Genomic DNA, 22,735 nt, shown 5'->3' with positions numbered 1-22,735 from the left:
GGTGGGGGGTGGGGGGAGGGAAGTAAGATTGGGGGGAAAACTGTACAACTCAAATAATATCTTTAACAAAAATTAAACAAAAAAGAACAATCCATTCCTGTATTCCTACTTCGTAACTTCACAGGATTAAGAGGAAAGTACTTTGTAAACCTTAAAATCATGATATGAATTGGTATCACCCTCAAGTACAGGGTTTGGGCTAGATGGGCTAATTGAGCTCTAAGATCCCTCTGAACCCTATGGTTCATAATTGTGACTAAGGAGGAATGATGGTGGTAGTTAAGTAATGATGGTTGTTACAACCTCATCAGCAGATAAGCACTGGCATAGATCCTGGGCACCTCCTCAGTTTAAACTCTCTGGATTTAGCCACCATATAGCTTTTTTCTTAAATAATTCACTCCCCTATTCAACAATTTCCATTAGCTTTCTATTACATCATGGATCAAATATAAATTCTTGGAAATTGAGGGGAAGTCTATCACCTGGGGAATGGCCGAACAAGTTGTAGTATATGAATATTATGGAGTACTATTACTCTATAAGAAACCATAAAGGGTCATACTTTAAAGAAGCATGGAATGTGAACTGATATTGAGGGAAGGAAGCAGAACCAAAAGAAATTTGTACACATTAACAACACTGTGAATTGACCAACTGTGATAGATGCAGCTCCTCTCAGTAGTTCAAAGATCTAGGACAACCCTGGGAGGAATTATGGACAATGCCATCCTCATCTAGAGGAAAACAAAAAACAAACAAAAAACCCCTCCCATAATCTGAATGGACACAATGTTCATTTTTTAAAAAGCTTTTCAAGTTTTTTCTTCCTGTCCCATGGGTTTTCTTTCTTTTTCCTTAGTCTTAATTCCTCATACACAAAATGACTAATATGTAAACATTTTAACATATTGAGAAGGGACAGTGGTAGAAGAATGTGTAACTTATAAATATTCAAGTGGATGAATGCTAAAAAACTTTCATAACATAAATGGCAAACTTTTTAAAAATTTAAAAATCAGGGATGGCTAGGTGGTGTAGTGGATAGAGCACCAGCCCTGGAGACAGGAGTACCTGCATTCAAATCTAGCCTCAGACACTTAATTACCAAGTTGTGTGGCCTTGAGCAAGCTACTTAACCCCACTGCCCTGCAAAAACTAAAAAACAAACAAAAAATTTAAAAATAAAATGTAATTGTTTGGCTTTTAAACTATTCAGCGTATCCTCAACATATCTTTTCTGTCTCAGTGCATATACATCATTGCCCCATCTTGCATGCCACAATCCAGTCAAAACTGGCCATCTTTCTATTAAACACACACACACACACACACACACACACACACACACTCACTCACTCACTATCTCTCATCTCTTTGCATTGGCAATTTTTCATGCTTCAAAACACATCTTCATCTCTGTCTCAAACAATTTCTCTGTGTTGTATTTAACTTCTGTTCTTATTTGCATTTTTTATAATATGTATTCTGTATATACTATACATGTATTTGTTTCTTCAATTACATTACACTGTAAGTTCCTTGGGAGGAAAATTTCTTCATGTTTGTATCCCCAGGGTTCAGTACAGTACCTATAATAGTAAGAGTTTAATAAAAGTTTATTGATTAATTATTCTAAATATAACACCCTCAAATCAGGAAACTGGGAAAGACTGGGTAGGCATAAACAAAATAAACTGATTACAAGTGGGAATATGAACAATATTCTTTAAGGTAAAATGTCAATCTGATCTTGAGATATGCAAAAAAAGTGCAAAATGCAAAAGCTAAAAAGTAATTTACTAAGAACAATGTAAATAGGGGCAGCTAGGTGGCGCAGTGGATAGAGCACCAGCCTTGGAGTTAGGAGTCCCTGAGTTCAAATCCGACCTCAGACACTTAATAATTACCTAGCTGTGTGGCCTTGGGCAAGCCACTTAACCCCACTGCCTTGCAAAAACCTAAAAAAAAATAAAACCAAATAAATTGATATGATTTTATAAGAGGGTTACTAAACATCTTATTACTAATTATCTGTCTACTAAGATCTTGATATCTATGTATTATTATTAAAACAGGAGATATCAATGGTGCCGTTTATTAAACGTGGGATAGAAGGCAACAGTGTTAAGTTGAATTATCCTGTTTTATGTGATGAAATAGCTTACCTTTAATTCTTGACAAACATGCACTTTTTAAGAGGGTTATTCCTTCATTCCCAACCTCCTCCCTCCCCTTTTACTGGTGTATAATAAGCAGATTGCATATGTTTATAACTTATATCAAACTGGTTGTCATCTCAATAGGGATGGGGTGGAATGGAGTGGGTGGAGAAAATCAAAATCTGAAAAAATATGTTAAAATTGTTTTTACATGTAATCAGGAAAGATATTAAATATTAAAAAAAAAGTAAGTAGAGTTCCCATAGATGATTCAATGAGTATAAAACAAGGAAAATTAGTAAGTTCAAGAAACATTCAGAATAACTTAAATTTTTTTTGGTATGATTTACTCGGTCCCCACACTTTTAAAGTGTTTTGAATTTACTCAGAATCATAGAATTTTTTTTTTTAGGTTTTTGCAAGGCAAATGGGCTTAAGTGGCTTGCCCAAGGCCACACAGCTAGGTAATTATTAAGTGTCGGAGACCGGATTTGAACCCAGGTACTCTGAATCATAGAATTTTAGAGTTGAAAGGAACCTCAACAGCCCTATAGTTCAGTCTCCACCTGAAATAAACACAGCTGCCAAGTGTTCCTCTAGCCACTGCTTGAAATTTCTAATAAGGGAAAACTCAATTCTCAAAGCAGCTGTTATACTTTTGGACTGCTTTAATTGTTAGAAGTTATTCCTGAAAAGGAGTCTAAATTTGACCTTTTACAACTTTTACCCATTCATTATTGTTCTTAGTTTCTAACCTGTGGGACAAAAGAACCAGTTTATCCTTCTTCTAAGTGACAGCCCATCACATACTTGAAAATAGCTCTCAGGTTATTTATCCAATTCTACCACCTCTCCCCACCACCCCTCCTCCTCTTCTCCAAGTTAAACATCCTTAGTTCCTTCAGCTGAGTCTCTTAAGTCAAGGACTCAAAAGTTCTTTAAAATCTTTGTTGCCCACTGCCCACTGTTGCCCACTGTTAAATGGATTTGTCTTGAACCACTGTCTTGATCTCTGGTTTATAATATCTTTCTTAAACTATGATGCCCAGCAGTGAATTATTACTGACCAGGGTGCAAATCACCTTCTTATTCTTGGAAGCTATGTTCCTCACTTTTTTTAAAAAGCATCACTAAATATCCCCGCACTACACACACACAACCACAGTGTGATCTGGATTTGAACTCTCTCCTGACTCCAGGGCTAGTGCTTTATCTATTGAACCACCCAAGTGTCTGAAACTGTTTTTTTTTTCAAAATCAGCACCATAAATATATTCTAAAAGTTTCCCAGGAGTCACAGTCAACATTACTGGCAATATTATTTTCAAGTTCCACTTTCTTTCTCCTCCATCTTCCCCCTTTGAAGATTGGGACATATGTTCTTCTTCATTCCTGTGGTCCATCTATTGGTCATTATGATCTTCCAAATATCATTAAGATCTAAATAATGTCATTTTTCAGTATATTCAATATCCCAATATAGTGTTCACCTGGACCAGATACAAGCAGGGTAGGAAGACAGCCAGGTATTCTTTTACTATAATTTTACTTATATTATAGACTTCCTATTTCTAACTTTATGTTGTCCTTCTCAGGGGGCAGCTAGGTGGTGCAGTGGATAGAGCACTGGCCCTGGAGTCAGGAGGACCTGAGTTCAAATATGACCTCAGACACTTAATTACCTAGTTGTGTGACCTTGGGCAAGCCACTGAACCCCAAAGTCTTGCAAAACAACAACATGGCAGGATTTATTTACAAAGACAACTTGAGGCAAATTCTATATCAGTGAGATTAGTAGACATTACTATATTGTCCACATCACAGAACATTCTACATGGCAGTTAAGCCAGAAAAAAACAGAATTGAGAAATTCTGCTTTCTCTTTCAGCTTCCATCATTCCATTCACCTTGAGCTACAGTCATATAACTTCTTTGATCTTTTTTCTGAAAGTTTTTATTATTAATTTAAAATTTTTTTCTTTATTTGTCCTTGCCAACTGGAGTCCCCTGAGTGTTGGCAACCCTAACATTATTTACATAGTACTATATCACATTTTGTCCATTTTATGTGACTTGCCTTTGTTTCTTTCTTCTGTAAATACTGCTTTAAAATCTAAGTTGCACCTGTGCATATACATAATTTTCCTTAAAAACCAAAGGCTTGTTATTTATTTTTAACATTCGTTTTTTAAAATTCTGAGATCTGAATTCTTTGTCCAACCTATTGTGAAGACAAGATATGTGATAGCAATCATACATGTGAAATGATGAAAAATATATTTCCATATTAGCTATGTTACAAAAAAAAGAAAAAGAAAGAAAGTGAAAAGAATTATACTTCAATTTGTATTCAGAGTCTATCTTCTTTCTTGGGAAGTGGATAGCATTTTTCATCAGATTTAAATGGATTTATCTTGAATCACTGCATTGATCAGAAAACCTAAGTCATTCAGTTGGTCATGTTACAATATTACTTTTAACTGTGTTCTTCACTTTTAACTGTGTTCACTTCACTTTGCATCAGTTCATGTCTTCACAGAGTTTTTCTGAAACCATACTGATTTTCTTTTTTTTAGCACAATCATATTCCATCATGATTTGTTCAGTCATTCCTCAATTGATGGGCAGCCCCTAAATTTCTAATTTACTGCCACAAATAAATATTTTTGTACATACAGGTACTCCCCTCCCCCGCTTTTTAAAAAATCTCTTTAGAGGACAGACCTTATGGTGGTGTGCTAGGTCAAAGGGTATGCATTGTTTTATTGCCTTTTGAGCATGATTCCAAATTGCTCTCTAGAATAATTAGATCAGTTCACAATTCCACCAACAGTGCATTCATTAGTATTCCAATTTTCTGACAACCCTTTTAACATTTATCATCTTTCCTTTCTGTCATATTAGCCAATTTGATAGATATGAGGTGGCATCTTAGTTGTTTTATAAATGCATTTATCTAATCAATAGCATTATTTTATATAATTATAAATAGCTTTGATTTCTTCTTCTAAAACTGCTTGTTCATACCTTCTGACCATTGGAAAATGTCTCATGTTCTTATAAACTTGACTCAATTACCAACATATTTGAGAAATGAGACTTTATCAGAGAAACTTGCTGTAAATTCTTCCTCAGTGTCATACTTTCCTTTTAATCCTATGCATTGGTTTTGTTTGTCCAACCCTTTTTTAATTTAATGTAATCAAAATTATCCATTTGATATCCTATGATCCTCTATCTCAGCTATGCATTTCTCAAGGAAGTCAAGGTTCCAATTCCTTTGACTACTATATCACATTACTAACTCATACTGAGCTTCTGGTATACTACAAGACCCAGAACTTGTTGTTTCATCATGTCTTCCCCCATCCTGTACTACTAAAGCTAATTTTTTTTTAACTCAAGCATTAGAATTTATCTTCAGTGAATTTCATATTTGATTCAGCCTAAAGCTATAGTTTTCAAGATCTTTTTGGAACCTTGACTATCCCTTCCAGCTTTTGTATCATCTACAAATTAAATTTGTATACCAACTATATAGTTTTAGCCAAGTCACAGTAAATATTAAATAGCACAAATCCATTATTTCATTAAATTTTGAAGCAGAACTTTTCAAAAGCAAAGGTATATTTAAAAAATCTAGGGAGTGAGGGCTAATTTTCTGCAAGGAGGCTGAAATAGCTTGCATTTGGCTAGCACAGAGGTTGCTAAGATGGGTCATAACCTGCCCACTGGGATTTGGATATATAACATCCTAACGTTTTGCCAACAATGTTTACATATTTTATGTATAATAATACACCATGGAATACTTTGCATATAGGCATTCTATAAAGGCTTCAAATGTATTGACACTGAAACACAATTTCCAAGATCATTTCAAAGACTGTAGATATACAAACGTCTTACATGAAGTTGCTTTGTATATGCAACAAATGGCAGAACATGCTCATGGTTCCCTAGGCTTTTTGTGTTTAACTTCACTGATTTCTCATCCCCAAAGAGTGTTGAAATCTGCTGAGGGGCACATGTGCTGCTATTTATATCTTGCGACTATTTCTGGTAGGCTGTTTTTAATTAAGCATATTAAAATTCAATTTATTTCTGAAGGTATAAAAAGTGCTGATTACCCACTCCTAACTACAAGAAGATGTTGATTTTCCTCTTCCCAATTCCAAAACTGATACAATCAAGTTTTACTAGTTATATGATTTAATTTTGAATGACTGGTTGGTAACAATACACAGATGCCTTAGACTATGGATCATTCCAAAGTGGAAAGCAAATCAATTAAGTACGAGGATAAGGTGGTCCATCAGAGAAATAGAGGAGAATCACTTATAGTGTTGAATCATTTCTCTTCCCCTTTCTACTATTTTAAGTCTCAAAAAAAGTGCTGAAAGAGCCCTCAAGTGATCAATTGTTTTCTCACCCTGAATGTCTGTACCAGATTTGAAGCTGATAACGGGCTGATTTAAGTTGGAAATTACTAATATAAACCATCTAGAATAAATAAGTGCAATTTCTTCTTTTAGAAAGTTTTACTGAAATCTTTTTTTTTCAGGGAGGGGGGAAAAGTCTGGTGAGAGTTCATTTCTTAATATACCTGCCCCCTACTCCCATTGAACTTTCCCAAGAATGGAAAAAGTCTGTAAAATCAACTGAAAAGCAAAATTTTGCTTAAATATGAGGTTATAATTACTCTCCCTGTTCCCTCAAACCAGTACTATTCACTTCAACTAACCTTAGTGTTATTTTCACCTGTGATAACATAGCTTTATGTGTTTCTCTCCTTGCTCGTTGCCTACTCCACTCCCCATAAGTTCCAGGTCATCTTATTTTTTTTTATGAATTTCTCATAATCATCCTTACATTCATATTTTATCAATCAGCACTTCTATGAGTGTTGATACTTGGCAGGTACTGTGTATTAACTATAGTCCACTAAAGTACTCCCCAAAGAGATGGGCACCCATTTTGTTTCTAGTTTTTTGTTAAATAAAAAATGATGCTATGGATATTTTGGCATATGTAGTACCTTTCTATTTTTGTTTTGTTTTCTGTTTTGTTTTTTTAACCTTCTATTAGGTACATGCCTCGAGGACTGCTAGATTAAAACTGATTAGTCATTTTTCTAGAAGAGTTTCAAAATATTTTCAAGAGTGCTTGGACCAATATATAACTTACAAAAATGTATTTATGGTTATTCATACCACTTTTTTACAACCCTCAACTCATTTTGACTTTTATCATATTTGAAAATCTGACAGGTGTGAGATAAAAATCTCAGTGTTGTTTTTTATTTGCACTTCTCTTTTTGTGATTTTTCCCCCCCCTACAACTGTGGCATCCCTCAGAACAATATAGACTCTTTGAGGCATGCTTCTATTTAGTCCAAATGTGAATTTATTAGGAACTTTACAAATATCTGATGAATCAAATACAGGAGAAGTTTAAGTAGCTTTCATATGTAAAGCCCTTTGCTAAGTGTTGAGGATATCAAGAAAATCAGACTACTATCTAGGAGATGGGGATCAAATGCAAAAGTGAACTAGTCTCCCACTCCTGAGAGGTTAACTTCCTACTGGGAGACATGTACACAGGTAAAAAAATACATAATACAAAATCTGTAAATAAATAAACAATAATAAGGAAGAAGGAGTAAACTATTAATAAAGGTCTCCTACATGAGATGGCACTTGGGTAGGAGATGTAATGCCATGAATAGGGGACAGTAAGTAGGTCTATCACAAGTCCACAAATGAACCTAGAAAAGTAAACTAAGAATCAATATGACAGATAGAGGGAACAACAAAGTACCAAGAGGGAATCTAGAAGGAATGAGTATGTGATCAAGAATATGAAATGTTGTGGGGTGGGGCTAGGTGGTGTAGTGGATAAAGCACCAGCCTTGGAGTCAGGAGTACCTGGGTTCAAATCGGGTCTCACACACTTAATAATTACCTAGCTGTGTGGCCTTGGGCAAGCCACTTAACCCCATTTGCCTTGCAAAAAAAAAACCTAAAAAAAAATATGAAATGCTGGGGCAGCAAGGTGGCACAGTGGATAGAGCACACCGGCCCTGGAGTCAGGAGTACCTGAATTCAAATCCAGACTCAGACACTTAATAATTACCTAGCTGTGTGGCCTTGGGCAAACCACTTAACCCCATTGCCTTGCAAAAGCCTAAAAAACAACAAAACAAAAAAAAAAAAACAATATGAAATGCTGCAAAGAAGTCAAGTGAGATGAAGACTGAGAAAAATGATTTGATTTGGAATTTGATGACCTTACCAAAACAGCTTCATTTAAGAAGCCAGATTACAAAAGTGTTGAAAAGTAAATGGGGAGGGGGAGCAAATAAGTATAGACAGCTCCCCCCTGGGAATGTGAGGTGGGGGAAGCAAATGAGTATAGACAGCTCCCCCCACCCAGGAATTCCACTACTAAAAAAAAAAAGAGAGAAACAAAAAGAGCTCATATAAAAATATTCAAAATAGCACTATTTGTGGCAACAACAGCAGAAAAAACAAAGCAAATGGCTATAGATGGGGGAATGGCTGAACATACTGTCATATATAAATGCAACAGAATATTACTGCAACACTTTAAGGTAATATAAAATATTCAGAGAAATATGGGATAACTCATAGGAACTGAGGAGTCAAATAAGCATAGCCACAAGAATATAAATATGACTACTATAACAAAAATGAAAATTAAATTAGTTAACAAAGTCAATTACAAAGCAAGTAACTGTAAAGACCAATCTTAGAAGACTGGAAGAGATAAGGAATCATTTCTCTCCTTTGTATAAAAAAGTAAGGAATCACAGACAAGTAATACTGAATACTTTTTCAGGTACATTTACTTTGTTGGCTAATTTTCCTTAGACTAAGTTTATCAGGTAAAAAGCATTTGTTAAGCACTTGCAATATTAAGCATTGGCAGTTTTATAGCACAGAGGATATGCTACTGGATCTAGAGTCAAGAAGACTCGTCTTTCTAAGTACAAATCTGGTCTCAGACTCTTATTAGTTGTGGGGTTCTGGCAAGTCATTTAACCTTGTTTGCCTCAATTTTCTCTTCTGTAAAATGAGCTGGAGAAGGAAATGGCAAACCAGTCTTCAGTATCTTTACCATGAAAACCCAAAAGGGGATGCGGAGAGTTGGGCATTGTTGAAATGACTGAATTATATGTATTTGGATTTTATTTTGAATTTTACAATTTCCCCCCTAATCTTGCTTCCCTCCCCCCACCTCACACAGAAGGCAGTCTCTGTTAGTCTTTACATTGTTTCCCTGAATACACTGATCTAAGTTGAATGTGATGAGACAGAAATCATATCCTTAAGGAAGAAAAAATAAAGTACAATGCAAATCTTTCCAGGCTTTCCTGAATTACCATCCCTCCTGGTTTTTAATAGAACAATAGTGTTCCATGATCCATGACATACATATACCACAGTTTGTTAAGCCAATTGAAGAACATTCACTTAATTTCCAATTCTTTGTCACTACAAACAGGGCTGCTTGAATATTTTTGTACAAGTGATGTTTTTATACCCTTTTACGCAGTCTCTTCAGGGTATAGACCCAGTAGTGGTATTGCTAGATCAAAGGTTTGCACATTTTGTTGCCCAATTCCAAATTGCTCTCCAGAAAGGCTGAATGAGTTTACAGCTCCACCAACAATGTATTAGTGTCCCAGATTTCCCACATCCCTTCCAACATTGATCATTGCCCTTTCTGGTCCTATTGGTCAGTCTGAGAGGTGTGAGGTGGTACCTCAGAGATGCTTTGCATTTCTCTAATAAGTAGTGATTTAGAGCAATTTTTCATATGACTATGAATCACTTTGATTTCCTCATCTGTAAATTGCCTCTGCATATCGTTTGACCATTTGTCAATTGGGGAATGGTTTTTTTAAAAAATAAATTTGACTCAGTTCTCTGTATATTTTAGAAATGAGTCCTTTGTCAGAAACACTTGTTCTAAAGATTGTTTCCCAATTTATTACGTTTCTTTTGATCTTGGTTAAAATGGTTTTGTCTGTGCAAAAGTTTTTTAATTTAATGTCATCGAAGTCATCTAGTTTGTTTTTATGATGTTCTCCACCTCTTCCTTAGTCATAAAGTGCTTCCCTTTCCATAGATCTGACAGGTAAACTATGCCTTGATCTCCTAGTTTGCTTATAATATTGTTTTATGCCTAAATCCTGTATCCATTTTGATCTTATCTTAGTATAGGGTGTGAGGTGTTGGTCTAATCCAAGTTTCTGCCATACTAACTTCCAATTTTCCTAAGTTTTTATTGAAGAGAGAAATTTTATCCCAAGCTGGACTCTTTCAGTTTATCAAACAGCAGATTACTTAGTCATTTCCTGCTATTGCACCTAGTCCATTCCACTGATCCACAGCTCTATTTCTTAGCCAATACCAGACAGTTTTTTTGACTGATGCTTTATAATATAATTTTAGATCTGGCAGGGCTAAGCCACCTTCTTTTGTACTTTTTTTCATTAAATACCTGGAGATTCTTGGCTTTTTTTACTTCTTCATATAAATTTAATTACAATTTTTTCTAACTCATTAAAGTAATTTTTTTGGAATTTTGATTGGTAGAGCACTAAAAAAGTAGTTTAATTTTGGTAGAATTGTCATTTTTATTATATCAGCTCGACCTTATCTATGAGCAGTTGATATGTGCCCAGTTATTTAAATCTGATTTTATTTGTGTTTTCAAAAAGTTTCTGAGTCTGCCTTGGCAGGTAGACTCCCAGGTATTTTATATTGTCTGAAGTTACTTTGTTTTTTTAAATTTATTTTTATTAAAGATATTATTTGAGTTTTACAATTTCCCCCCAATCTTGCTTCGCTTCCCTCCCCCCCCCCCCCCCCACGGAAAGCACTCTTGTCAGTCTTTACTTTGTTTCTATGTTGTACCTTGATCCAAATTGGGTGTGATGAGAGAGAAATCATATCCTTAAAGAAGAGAAGTCTAAGAGGTGACAAGATCAGACAATAAGATATCTGGTTTTTTTCCTAAATTAAAGGGAATAGTCCTTGCACTTTGTTCAAACTCCACAGCTCCTTATCTGGATACAGATGGCACTCTCCTTTGCAGACAGCCCAATATTGTCCCTGGTTGTTGCACTGATGCAATGAGTGAGTCCTTCAAGGTTGAACATCACCCCTATGTTGCTGTTAGGGTATACAGTGTTTTTCTAGTTCTGTTCCTCTCACTCAGCATCAGTTCATGCAAATCCCTCCAGGCTTCCCTGAAATCCCGACCCTCCTGGTTTCTAATAGAACAATAGTGTTCCATGACATACATATACCACAGTTTGCTAAGCCATTCCCCAATTGAAGTACATTTACTGGATTTCCAATTCTTTGCCACCACAAACAGGGCTGCTATAAATATTTTTGTACAAGTAATGTTTTTACCCTTTTTCATCATCTCTTCAGGGTATAGACCCAGTAGTGGTATTGCTGGGTCAAAGGGTATGCACATTTTTGTTGCCCTTTGGGCATAGTTCCAAATAGCTCTCCAGAAGGGTTGGATGAGTTCACAGCTCCACCAACAGTGTAATACTGTCCCAGATTTCCCACAACCCTTCCAACAATGATCATTATCCTTCCTGGTCATATTGGCCAATCTGAGAGGTGTGAGGTGGTACCTCAGAGAAACTTTAATTTGCATTTCTCTAATAATTAATGATTTAGAGCATTTTTTCATATGGCTATGGATTGCTTTGATCTCCTCATCTGTATATTGCCTTTGCATATCCTTTGACCATTTGTCAATTGGGGAATGGCTTTTTGTTTTAAAAATATGACTTAGCTCTCTGTATATTTTAGAAATGAGTCCTCTGTCAGAATCATTAGTTGTAAAGATTGTTTCCCAATTTACTACATTTCTTTTGATCTTGGTTACATTGGTTTTATCTGTGCAAAAGCTTTTTAATTTAATGTAATCGAAATCATCTAATTGGTTTTTGGTGATGTTCTCCAACTCTTCCTTAGTCATAAACTGCTCCCCTTTCCATAAATCTGACAGGTAGACTAGTCCTTGATCTTCTAATTTGCTTATAGTATTGTTTTTTATGTCTATGTCCTGTAACCACTTGGATCTTATCTTGGTAAAGGGTGTGAGGTGTTGGTCTAATCTAAGTTTCTTCCATACTAACTTCCAATTACCCCAGCAGTTTTTATCAAAGAGGGAGTTTTTATCCCAATGGTTGGACTCTTTGGGTTTATCAAACAGCAGATTACTATAATCATCTCCTGCTTTTACACCTAGTCTATTCCACTGGTCCACCACTCTTTCTTAGCCAATACCAAACAGTTCTGATGACTGATGCTTTATAATATAATTTTAGATCAGGTAGGGCTAAGCCACCTTCTTTTGCACTTTTTTTCATTAAGTTCCTGGAAATTCTTGACTTTTTATTTCTCCATATGAATTTACTTACAATTTTTTCTAACTCATTAAAGTAATTTTTTGGAATTTTGATTGGCAGGGCACTAAAACAGATAGTTTAGTTTTGGTAGAATTTTCATTTTTATTATATTAGCTCTACCTATCCATGAGCAGTTGATATTTGTCCAGTTATTTAAATCTGATTTAATTTGTGTGAGAAGTGTTTTATAATTGTTTTCAAAAAGATTCTGAGTCTGTCTTGGCAAATCGACTCCCAAATATTTTATATTGTCTGAGGTTACTTTGAATGGGATTTCTCTTTCTAGCTCTTTCTGCTGCACCTTGCTAGTCACATACAGAAATGTTGAGGATTTATGAGGGTTTATTTTATATCCTGTGACTTTGCTAAAGTTACTAATTATTTCTAGTAGTTTTTTAGATGATTTTTTGGGGGGATTTTCTAGGTATGCCATCATGTCATCTGCAAAGAGTGAGAGTTTTAACTCTTCCTTCCCAATTCTAATTCAATTTCTTTTTCTTCTCTTATCGCTGAAGCTAACATTTCTTTTTTATTTTTAGGGTTTTTTTTTGGCTAGGCAATGGGGTTAAGTGGCTTGCCCAAGGCCACACAGCTAGGTAATTATTAAGTGTCTGAGACGGATTTGAACCCAGGTACTCCTGACTCCAGGGCCGGTGCTTTATCCACTGCGCCACCTAGTCACCCCTTGAAGCTAACATTTCTAATACAATATTGAATCGTAGCGGTGATAATGGGCATCCTTGTTTCACCCGATCTTACTGGAAATGCTCTAGCCTATCCCCATCGCATATAATATTTGTTGATGGTATCAGATAGATACTGCTTATTATTCTAAGGAACTATCTATTTAATCCTACACTCTCTAGTGTTTTTAGTAGGAATGGGTGCTATATTTTGTCAAAAAACTTTTTCAGCATCTATTGATATAAATATATGATTTCTGATAGGTTCATTATTGATATAATTAATTATACATCTAATAGTTTTCCTAATATTGAACCAATCCTGCATTCCTGGGCTAAATCCTATGCTGTCACTCACTGGATCTTATAAGGTCTACCCAGCTAGATACCCTAAGCACCTCAACTTCCTTTCTTCTCATTCTCTTCTTTTTTAATTTTTTTTATTTAAAAATTTTATTTGAGTTTTGAGTTTTACAATTTTTCTCCCAATCTTAGTCTCATTCTCTTCTAAACCATCTACAAATTTACTTTTGACCTCTTCCTTCAACAGAAACTACCCTCTTCAAAGGAACTAATGATCTTTTAATAACCAGATCTAAAGGGCTTCTCTCAATCCTTATCCTTGCCATGTCACTATGAACCATCTTCTCCTGGATACTGTCTCCTAGATGGATTTTCTTGAAGGTTCCCTTTAGTTATTTTGCTGTGTGGTGTCTTCTAAGATGCTGTCCTAGCCTTTTTTCTCTTTCTTTCTATACTCCCTTGGTGATATTCACTTGAACTCATAGGTTCAATGATCATAGGTGGTTGAACTGGATGTGCCATTAAGTATAAAACTGAGTTCATTCTCTTCCTTACTCCTTTCAACCTTCCCTGTTACTCTTGAGGGCAACACCATCCTTCCAGTCATTTGGGTTTACAAATTTCATTTCATAATCTACTCTTCTTTCTCACTCACCTCACATAGCTAATCACTTGCCAAAGCTTGTAATTTTTTCCTCTTAAAAGTTTATAATCCCTTCTTTCCACTCTCCACAACCATTATCCTAGTTAAGACCTTTATCACCCCAGACTGATATTTACACTCTCCTAATTGCAGTCCTTGATTCAAGTTTCTCCCTATTCCAACATATCCTCCACAGTTGCCAAAACATGTTCCTAAAGAGCAGGTGTTTTGTGACATTTCTCTAGTATAAAGGAGTCTTTCCTGAGAAGACATTCCCCTATTGTCTCTTGCTTTTTACAACTGCATTCCCTAAGTCACACTCCCCCAATGTAGGTGGCAGGTGTCAATAGGTTATATCCTTGTCCAGATATCCATTTTATGTGGAAGGAAAGACCTATGGGTCAGTAAGAGGTGTTGCGGAAAACAAACCCTTAAACAGTTTGGGTGCTGTGAATAACATGCAAAACAGTTCAATGCAAAGATTTTTTTGGAAGCAGTGAAAAGGGGGAAGGGGAGAGAGGAAAAGGGCATACACATAACACATAACTCAGGCATACATATTAATATAAGATAACTCACAAAAGAGCAGTGTTATATTAGGGAGCACAGAGACACAGATCCATTCAGCAATGGGGTGCTACTGCTGGATGGGAGGGTAAGTTCCAAAGTACTCTGAGAGTGAGGTTCTTATACTATGAAAATTCTGAATGGTCTGAATGGCTGCCAGAATTACATTATCAGGAGACAGGACAAAATACTATTTTGGGTATCAGTTATCAAGGAAGGAAAAAAACTGGCGGTAAATATAGATCTGAAAAATATTGTCAGTATTTTTCCATGATTATGTTCTATAAGTTTTCAGTCTCCTTTAAGGGGAAGACAGCTATGATGGCATCAAAACCATGAGTCCTAATCTTTAAAAACACATAGATTCAATATACTACAGCAGGGAAAACTGTCATGGAGGCCTCAAGTCTATCAGATCTAATCTTTTAACAGCAGCTCTGCCCATGTCATACCCTAATCAATAACTCTAGTGCCTCACTATTAATACTTAAAGGATCAAATATAAATTTTCCTGATGATCATTTACAAATTCACAACCTGGTCTCTCTTCTTATCTTTCCTGTCTCTTACTCTCCTTTATGAAATCTACAACTCACTATGCTGACCTAGAATTTGCTATTTTCCCCCCTACATGATTCCCTATCCATCCCATTTTCATACTCTAGCAATGGCTGTCCTCCAAGCCTGGAATGCTGTCTCCTAAATCTCCATCTCCTAGAACCTCTGACTTCTTTTGCCTCTTTTAAGACTCCACTCAAACACCATCTCTTCCAGAATTCCTCAACATATCCTCTCTGCCTGCGAGGGACTTCCTCTATAAAGCCAACTTCCAACTATTGTGTATGTAACTTGTACTCGTGTACACACACACACACACACACAACCTTGTTCTCTCCATTGGAATGTAAGCTTGACAGAAGGAACTGTTTTTTGCTTTTCTTTGTATTCTCCATGACTTAGGCACAGTACTTAGCAAAGAGAAAGTATTTAACAATCATTTATAGATTGATTTGTTATCTGAGAGCTATCATCTATTTAGAATTTCTACTTTACCCTGCTACTGCAGGGTATTGGTATCAGAGGAAAATGAATAACCATTTTCTTAAACTTCCAAAGCTTTGGGATTTTGAACTCAGTTCTGATATATTTTTCCTTATTCTTTTGTCAACCATAATCATCTTAGAAAATTCTGTTTTGGCATTTTTCATGCAAACATTTAAATCTTTTTCCAATAACAAATAGTTATTTATTGATAAAGCTGGAAGCCTTTGAAGAGATCAAAGTGACATGGAAGCTTTAGTAGCATCTTCCTGAATTTTAAGATACTTAGTGCAGTATGTCTGGGGGGACCAACAGATTTATTTCAAATTTCTATTTTATAAGATCATTGTATATCGTATATTATAAAATGGATTCACTTTCAGTTACAATTTGCACTAGATGGATAGATGCTTTTTCCAAAATAAATACTGTAATTCTGTTGAATTTAGTTGTCAAGTACTATAACAAGCACAAACTTCCATAACCATCTGAAAAACTATTCAAAATCACTAATAGTTGGGGCGGCTAGGTAGTGCAGTGGATAGAGCACCAGCCCTGGATTCAGGAAGACTTGAGTTCAAATCCGACCTCAGACACTTAATAATTACCTAGGTGTGTGACCTTGGGCAAGTCACTTAACCCCCATTGCCTTGCAAAAACAAACAAAAAAACAAAAAACAAAATCACTAGTAATCAGAGGAAGGCAAATTAAAATAACCTCATCCCCATCAGGTTGGCAAAAATGAGAAAATTCAATGTTAGAAGAGACTATGGGAAAGGGCTGTAAAATTGTTCAATTATTTTGGAAAAATTTGAAATTATGCAAGAAAACACTATTTTCATAACTTTTTGACCCAGATATTCTATTACTCAGTTTGTATCTCAAAGAATTCAATAATAGTCAAAAACAAAAAACTCAAATGTAAAAGAAAAAATAACTATTAATTTTTTTTTAAATTTTAGGCAAGGGGGTTAGGTTAAGTGATTTGTCCAAGATCACACAGCTAGGCAGTTATAAGTGTCTGAGGCTGGATTTGAACTCAGGTACTCCTGACTTCAGGGTCCGTGCTCTTATCCACTGTACCACCTAGCTGCCCCAGTATTATTTATAATAAAAAAGCAAGAAACTAAATAATTGTATGATGACTGTGATCTGAAGCATATTAATGAAATGGAGCATAATTTAACTGTGAAGAATCATGGGAAGACTAGAATGAAGTGAAGCAAACTAAAGAAAATGGTAAAAAGAGCTGTATACACAAGACTAACAAAGATAACACTAAAAGATAAAAATACTCAAAAGTCAAACTATGTTGACAATACATTACAGCATAAAAAGCACCTATTTCTTCTTTCTATAAGCAACTAGAAAACTACAAAAGTGGAAAATGACAAATATACAGAGCTTCAATCACTATGGCTAAATGCAGTTGTCTGGCTATTTGCAGGAAAGTTTCACTCAATTATCAATCAGTATTTATTATATATCCAATATGTGCCAGATACTACGCTAGATGCTCAGATATACAGATATAAAGAATAAAGCAATCTCTACTCTAAAAGAGTTTATATTCTATTTGGTGAAGCAACATGAACCTATATAAGTATATTCAGAATAAATACAAACTACAAGGGAGGGAGAACAGGCACCAAGCAATTGGGAATAATTAGCAAGATTTAACATAATGTTTGAACTGCATCTTGTAGGAAAAAGATTTGACAGAGTGGAGGTGAGGTTAAAGTATATTCTGGGCAGAGAGGATAGTACACCTAAGACACAAAGACAGAAAATGGAAAGTCACGTGTCAAAAAAAAGAGAGGAGGTTAGTTTGATTGGACTACAGAGTACAGAAGAAAGACTAATTAATGTAAAATGAAGCTGGAAAAATAGGTTAGGACAGCTTCTAAAGAACTTTAAAAGAAAAACAGAGGAATCTGATTCACTCTAGAACTAACATCCTCAACCTGGAGTTTATGAACTTTGAAGTACTTTGAACTTGGCTTCAAAATATTTTAGTAACTATTCCTATATACTAGTTAACTTTGTAATTTTACACATTTGATTTGAAGCTTTTAAAAAATTCTGAGAAGGGATTCATAAGTTTCACCAAACTGCCAAAAGGCTCTATAGCAAAATAATAATATTGTCCTTCATTTTCTTTTTTTTTGGGGGGGGGGGGTTTGCAAGGCAAATGGGGTTAAATGGATTGCCCAAGGCCACACAGGTAATAAGTGTCTGAGACCGGATTTGAACCCAGGTACTCCTGACTCTAAGGCCGGTGCTTTAATCACTACGCCACCTAGCCGCCCCTTATGCTTCATTTTTGAAGAAGACCACAATGTCAGGGAGCTGATGCCATGACAAACACAGGAACTGGATTTGAATGAGGGAGTGCTGTGCTAAGTCAGCAGCCTCATTTTCCTCACCAGAGCCATTTAGATCCAGTTGGCCAGATAAGAATCAGGACAACTAAAGATGGCCCTGGATGTGGGGCAATCAGGGTTAAGTGACTTGTCCAAGGTCACACAGCTAAGTGACAAGAATCTAAGGCTGGATTTGAACTGCCGGAGTCCTGAATCCAAGGCCAGTGCTCTATCCATGTGCCCTAGAGCAAAAACAGATAATAGGAAGACACTAGTATTCGATGAGTAAGAGTGAAATGTCAAATCTACGCTTAAGGAAAATCACCTTGGCTATTATAGGACTGGTAAGAGAACTGAAATTGTGTTAACTGACCAGGCTATTGTAATAATGAATAAAAGGCAATGCATTTATTAAATACCCACTATGAAGAATATAAACAAAAAATGTTCCTGAACTCAAGGAACCTACATTCTAATAGGAGGTCAACACATTCAGAAAAGACCTTAGATACAATGACACAACAGAGGGTAATGAAAAATGAATAATCAAAGCAAGAGGTAAAGAGGTCCTGAACTAAAGTGGTGGCTATGAGTAGAGATAATCTTGAGTGGAATATTCCCAATAAAACCATTTCAGGGTTAATATTCCTAAGTGAAGTCCTCTCAGGGTTAAGAAATATTAAAGAACAAACTATTATTCTTAAACTATTTCTAGAAGAAAGCCCCTTGTATTCGAAACAGGTGGTTCACTTTCCTAACTTTTGATAAGGCTAGTTTTACGGACTACTAGAAGGATGGTAGACTTTTTCCCATGAGAAAAACCTTGCATTCCAAAGAAGCTCATAAGACTCCTCTTGTTTGATAAGTAGATCGTTCCTAGGTCGTGCATTCCAAGACAAGTTACATTACTTCAATAAAATAGTTATAATCCTGAAGGTTATTCTCACCATCTGGATGGTGAGGTAATAGTTTATGAAAATCTTTCATTGTTTTCTTTGTTGCTGGGGTAGATTTTCACAAGTAGAATGTAACTCTTGTCAATGAGGGACGATAGGGAGGAAGAGGGGATTGATTGCTTTAGGTTATATAATCTTGCTTGACTGTCAATTCAGGGCAGCTCCTTGAGCTTCACTACCTTTGTGAGACTTGGAGTGTGCCCTTTTCTTGAGAGAAGCCAAAATAAATTTTTGTTGTTGTTGTTGCTCATAGGAGCAACAGTTTATCCCACAGTTTGGTTCCCTGAGAGTGGGAATTAACTCCCTCTTTAAGACTCTCTTGGACACACACACACACACACACACACACACACACACACACACACACAAACACACGAAGGCGCCATGCTGGAAATTGTCAGCAGCTTGTGATTTAGTGCCCAGGCAGATCCCTTGAGGAGTAAGGAAAGAATCCCGAAGAGAGACTTAGTTGAGCAAAACTGAAAGCCAGAGGACCTCCAGAGGCAGCACTGCAAGGGAGACACCCCGCCACAGGAAAATACCCAGAGATAGCGCCAAAGGTCCATAAGTTTGTGTATACAAGCCCAGGTGTAGCCCTGAGTAACCCAATTCTTGTCGCTGTTAACTCAGATCAAATCTGCAGATTGGGTCTGATGGGAGCAGAAAAAAGGGCTGGGGTAGAAATACTCCCAAGCAATTAATACAATTTACAGGGAGAGATTCCAAAGAAGTCTAAGTGGTTAGAGGCCACAGGGACAAGATAGAAGGGTTCATAAGTGCCAGCTGAGAGCTCTTGGGTCTAGACTTAATAATGGAGAAGAAATTCAAAGTAAAAAGAGAAAAGTGTAGAAAATGATAAAATGCTGTTGACATTTTCTCTTCCCCTCTTCTTCATTGTGATTCTGTGTTGCCAGAATGCTTTCTCCTCCTCTCCCTCCTCCCCATCCTTGCTTCTTTTCTCCGGGACACTTGAATGGGTTTATTTTTTTTTTGGGGGGGGGGGGTTGTTATCTCTTGACCTTTGGAGGGAAACAGGACCAAAAAGGGAATTTATTAAGAAAAAGGACTAATTAATAATAGAATTGTTTCATGAAGACTTAGTTAAAACATGTGTTAAAGAAGACCTTATTTTGAAGTTAATGAGACAGGAAAGACACAATGAAAATTTCCAAATATGTTAAATAAAGAAATCATAGAAAGAAGTGTTACTTTAATTTAAGAAAGTAAATTCCAAAAAGTCAGAGTGTCAGATTAATTCTAAAGTATATGTTTATAAGAAATGCCAGAAAAGGGAAACTAAATAGTTAATCTTTTACCAGAATAATATGGTAACAATAGTTTTAGGAGTTTATTAGTATAGATTCTGGTAATGTTAATTATTATAGAGAGTAATGGAACAAGTAGGGATCTGAGAACAGAAAGAGCCCCCAGGATTTTGGACCTACCTCCTTATGAGAAAAATTATGGGGTTTATTCTATCTGAAGACAGGAGCAGGTGATATTAGGCTGTGGTTTTTTTTTTTTTTGAGTAGCTGTTTGCCTTCTCAAAATTTTACCAGTTAAAATCAAGAAATGTTAAATATTAAATACTTTGAATGGAAAATATATTGTGGAAAATGGAATTATATCTGTGGTTTATATAGGTGTATAAGCTGTGGGGATCTAGTTCAGAATTGTATTAACTACAGTCAAAAAGAGTTAATGAAAAATAGTGGAACACAATATTAAGGGAAAATATAAGTTGCATAGTCTGAGTAGGAGGTTTTGAAAGTACCAGGAAGAGAATCAAGGCACAGAGACAATTGGGGTTTTTGAACCATTTGTTAAAGTATGTAGACAGAAGATTTGAGCAGGTTTGATATCATATAAGTAAAAGAACTGATTTTGGTATTTTGGGAGCCTTTGGAAGGTGTTTAAAAATCAATGTAAAAAAAAGTAGTATAGAAAGCTAAAAGTTCAAATGTTATTAATGATTCTATAATGTGCTAATCTTTTGTACAAAATAATCTGAAGATATATATAAATTGAATTAAGGGGTATGTAAAAAAAGTTTGGGTTTTTTTCCTAATGTTTTATGACTCCTCCAGAGTAATAGGAGAAAAAAAGAATTAATAGAAATGCTGTAATAGATAGGGACAGAATGGCCTTGGTGGAGGCTGTGAGTTTGCCAAAACTATTGTCAGGATAGATTGTGAGTTATGTGCTCTTAATCAAGCTTTAGAATTACTAAACAAGGGGAAGGTAATATTTTACACCGATTTAAAATGTGTTTGCGGTAGAGTTCATGTATCTGGGGAAAAAATCTGGGGTGAGTGAGTGATAAACAGTAAAGGTAAAGAATTAGTACATATTGCTTTAATATCGCAAATTGAGGGGAATCTCCAATTCCCTTTACATAAAATGTTCTAATATTAAGAAATGTTGGTCAGTGAGGACAGAAAACTCTTATAAGAGCATTGAGAAGTTAGAACTGCATTTTGATAAAAGATAAAAAAGAATTTGCAGGGCAGCTAGGTGGCACAGTGGATAGAGCACCAGCCCTGGAGTCAGGAGTACCTGAGTTCAAATCCAGCCTCAGACACTTAATAATTACCTAGCTGTGTGGCCTTGGGCAAGCCACTTAATCCCATTGCCTTGCAAAAACTTAAAAAAAAAAGGTTTTGAAAAGAAAATGATTTAAGGTTATTCTGAATATGATTTTTGGAATTAAAGAGAAGTATAATTCTTGTAATTATAAAAAGGGATTTTTAGCAACAATTGGTCTTAAGAATTTTTCTGTGTTGAAAAATTCTAGGGAGTAAAGGAAATATACATGAAATTGAAATATGTTGAATAATTAGTAAACTTTGTATAAGAATAGATTCAAACAATTCTTTTTGAGAATTTAAAAACTGTATTACAATAATGAACAATGAATGAACTGAGGTTTAACCTATAACATTTGTAAAGATTTTTTATGAGAAAACTAGAGAATACCTTGCCAACAGGTTATACCTCTCAAGGTCTTTCTTTCACCTCATGTTTATAAAAGGGAATATCTACATATAAGATCAGTGTAGCTTGTTTATTGTCTGTTATTTAAGAAGAAAAAATTATACAGATAAATGTAACACTGTCATGGGCTTTTGAAATTACCACATCTAAGACTAAAAATTCAAGGAGAATCTTATTTTCTTTGTTTTGAACATAGAAGTGTATTTGGAAGAAGAAATAAATAAGCTTATAAAGCACAAATTTAGAAGAGGTTTGTGTGTAAGATACTTAATTATAAGGTTAACTTTAAGCAAACCTGTTGTTTTGCTTTAAGAGAATGAGATGTCAGCATGAAAACTTTGTTTCATGTAGGTTAAGAATTTAATGTTTAAATTTCAAAGGAGTAAAATTGCAGATTTCTTCCCCCACATTAAATACAGATTCAGAAGGATAGTGTATAAGAGATTGGGAGGTATATCTTAATTGCAAGATACCCTTTAGAATAATGCTGAATAAATGTGACGGATTTTGGAAAAGGATTATGAAATTAAAAATTATGTAACCCTAATTAGCTGACT

The 22,735-nt window shown here is 35.5% G+C and overlaps 1 protein-coding gene across 2 annotated transcripts in view; it reads right to left on the bottom strand.

Annotated features, from left to right (window-relative positions):
• Window positions 1-22,735, bottom strand: part of UBE2O (ubiquitin conjugating enzyme E2 O) — a 100,353-nt gene that overhangs the window by 49,078 nt on the left and 28,540 nt on the right. The gene's annotated exons all lie outside the window — the stretch shown is intronic.

This window comes from Macrotis lagotis, chromosome 2 (assembly GCF_037893015.1).
Source record: "Macrotis lagotis isolate mMagLag1 chromosome 2, bilby.v1.9.chrom.fasta, whole genome shotgun sequence".
Taxonomy (NCBI): Eukaryota; Metazoa; Chordata; class Mammalia; order Peramelemorphia; family Peramelidae; genus Macrotis; species Macrotis lagotis.
This window is presented reverse-complemented; position numbering and strand designations above follow the sequence as displayed.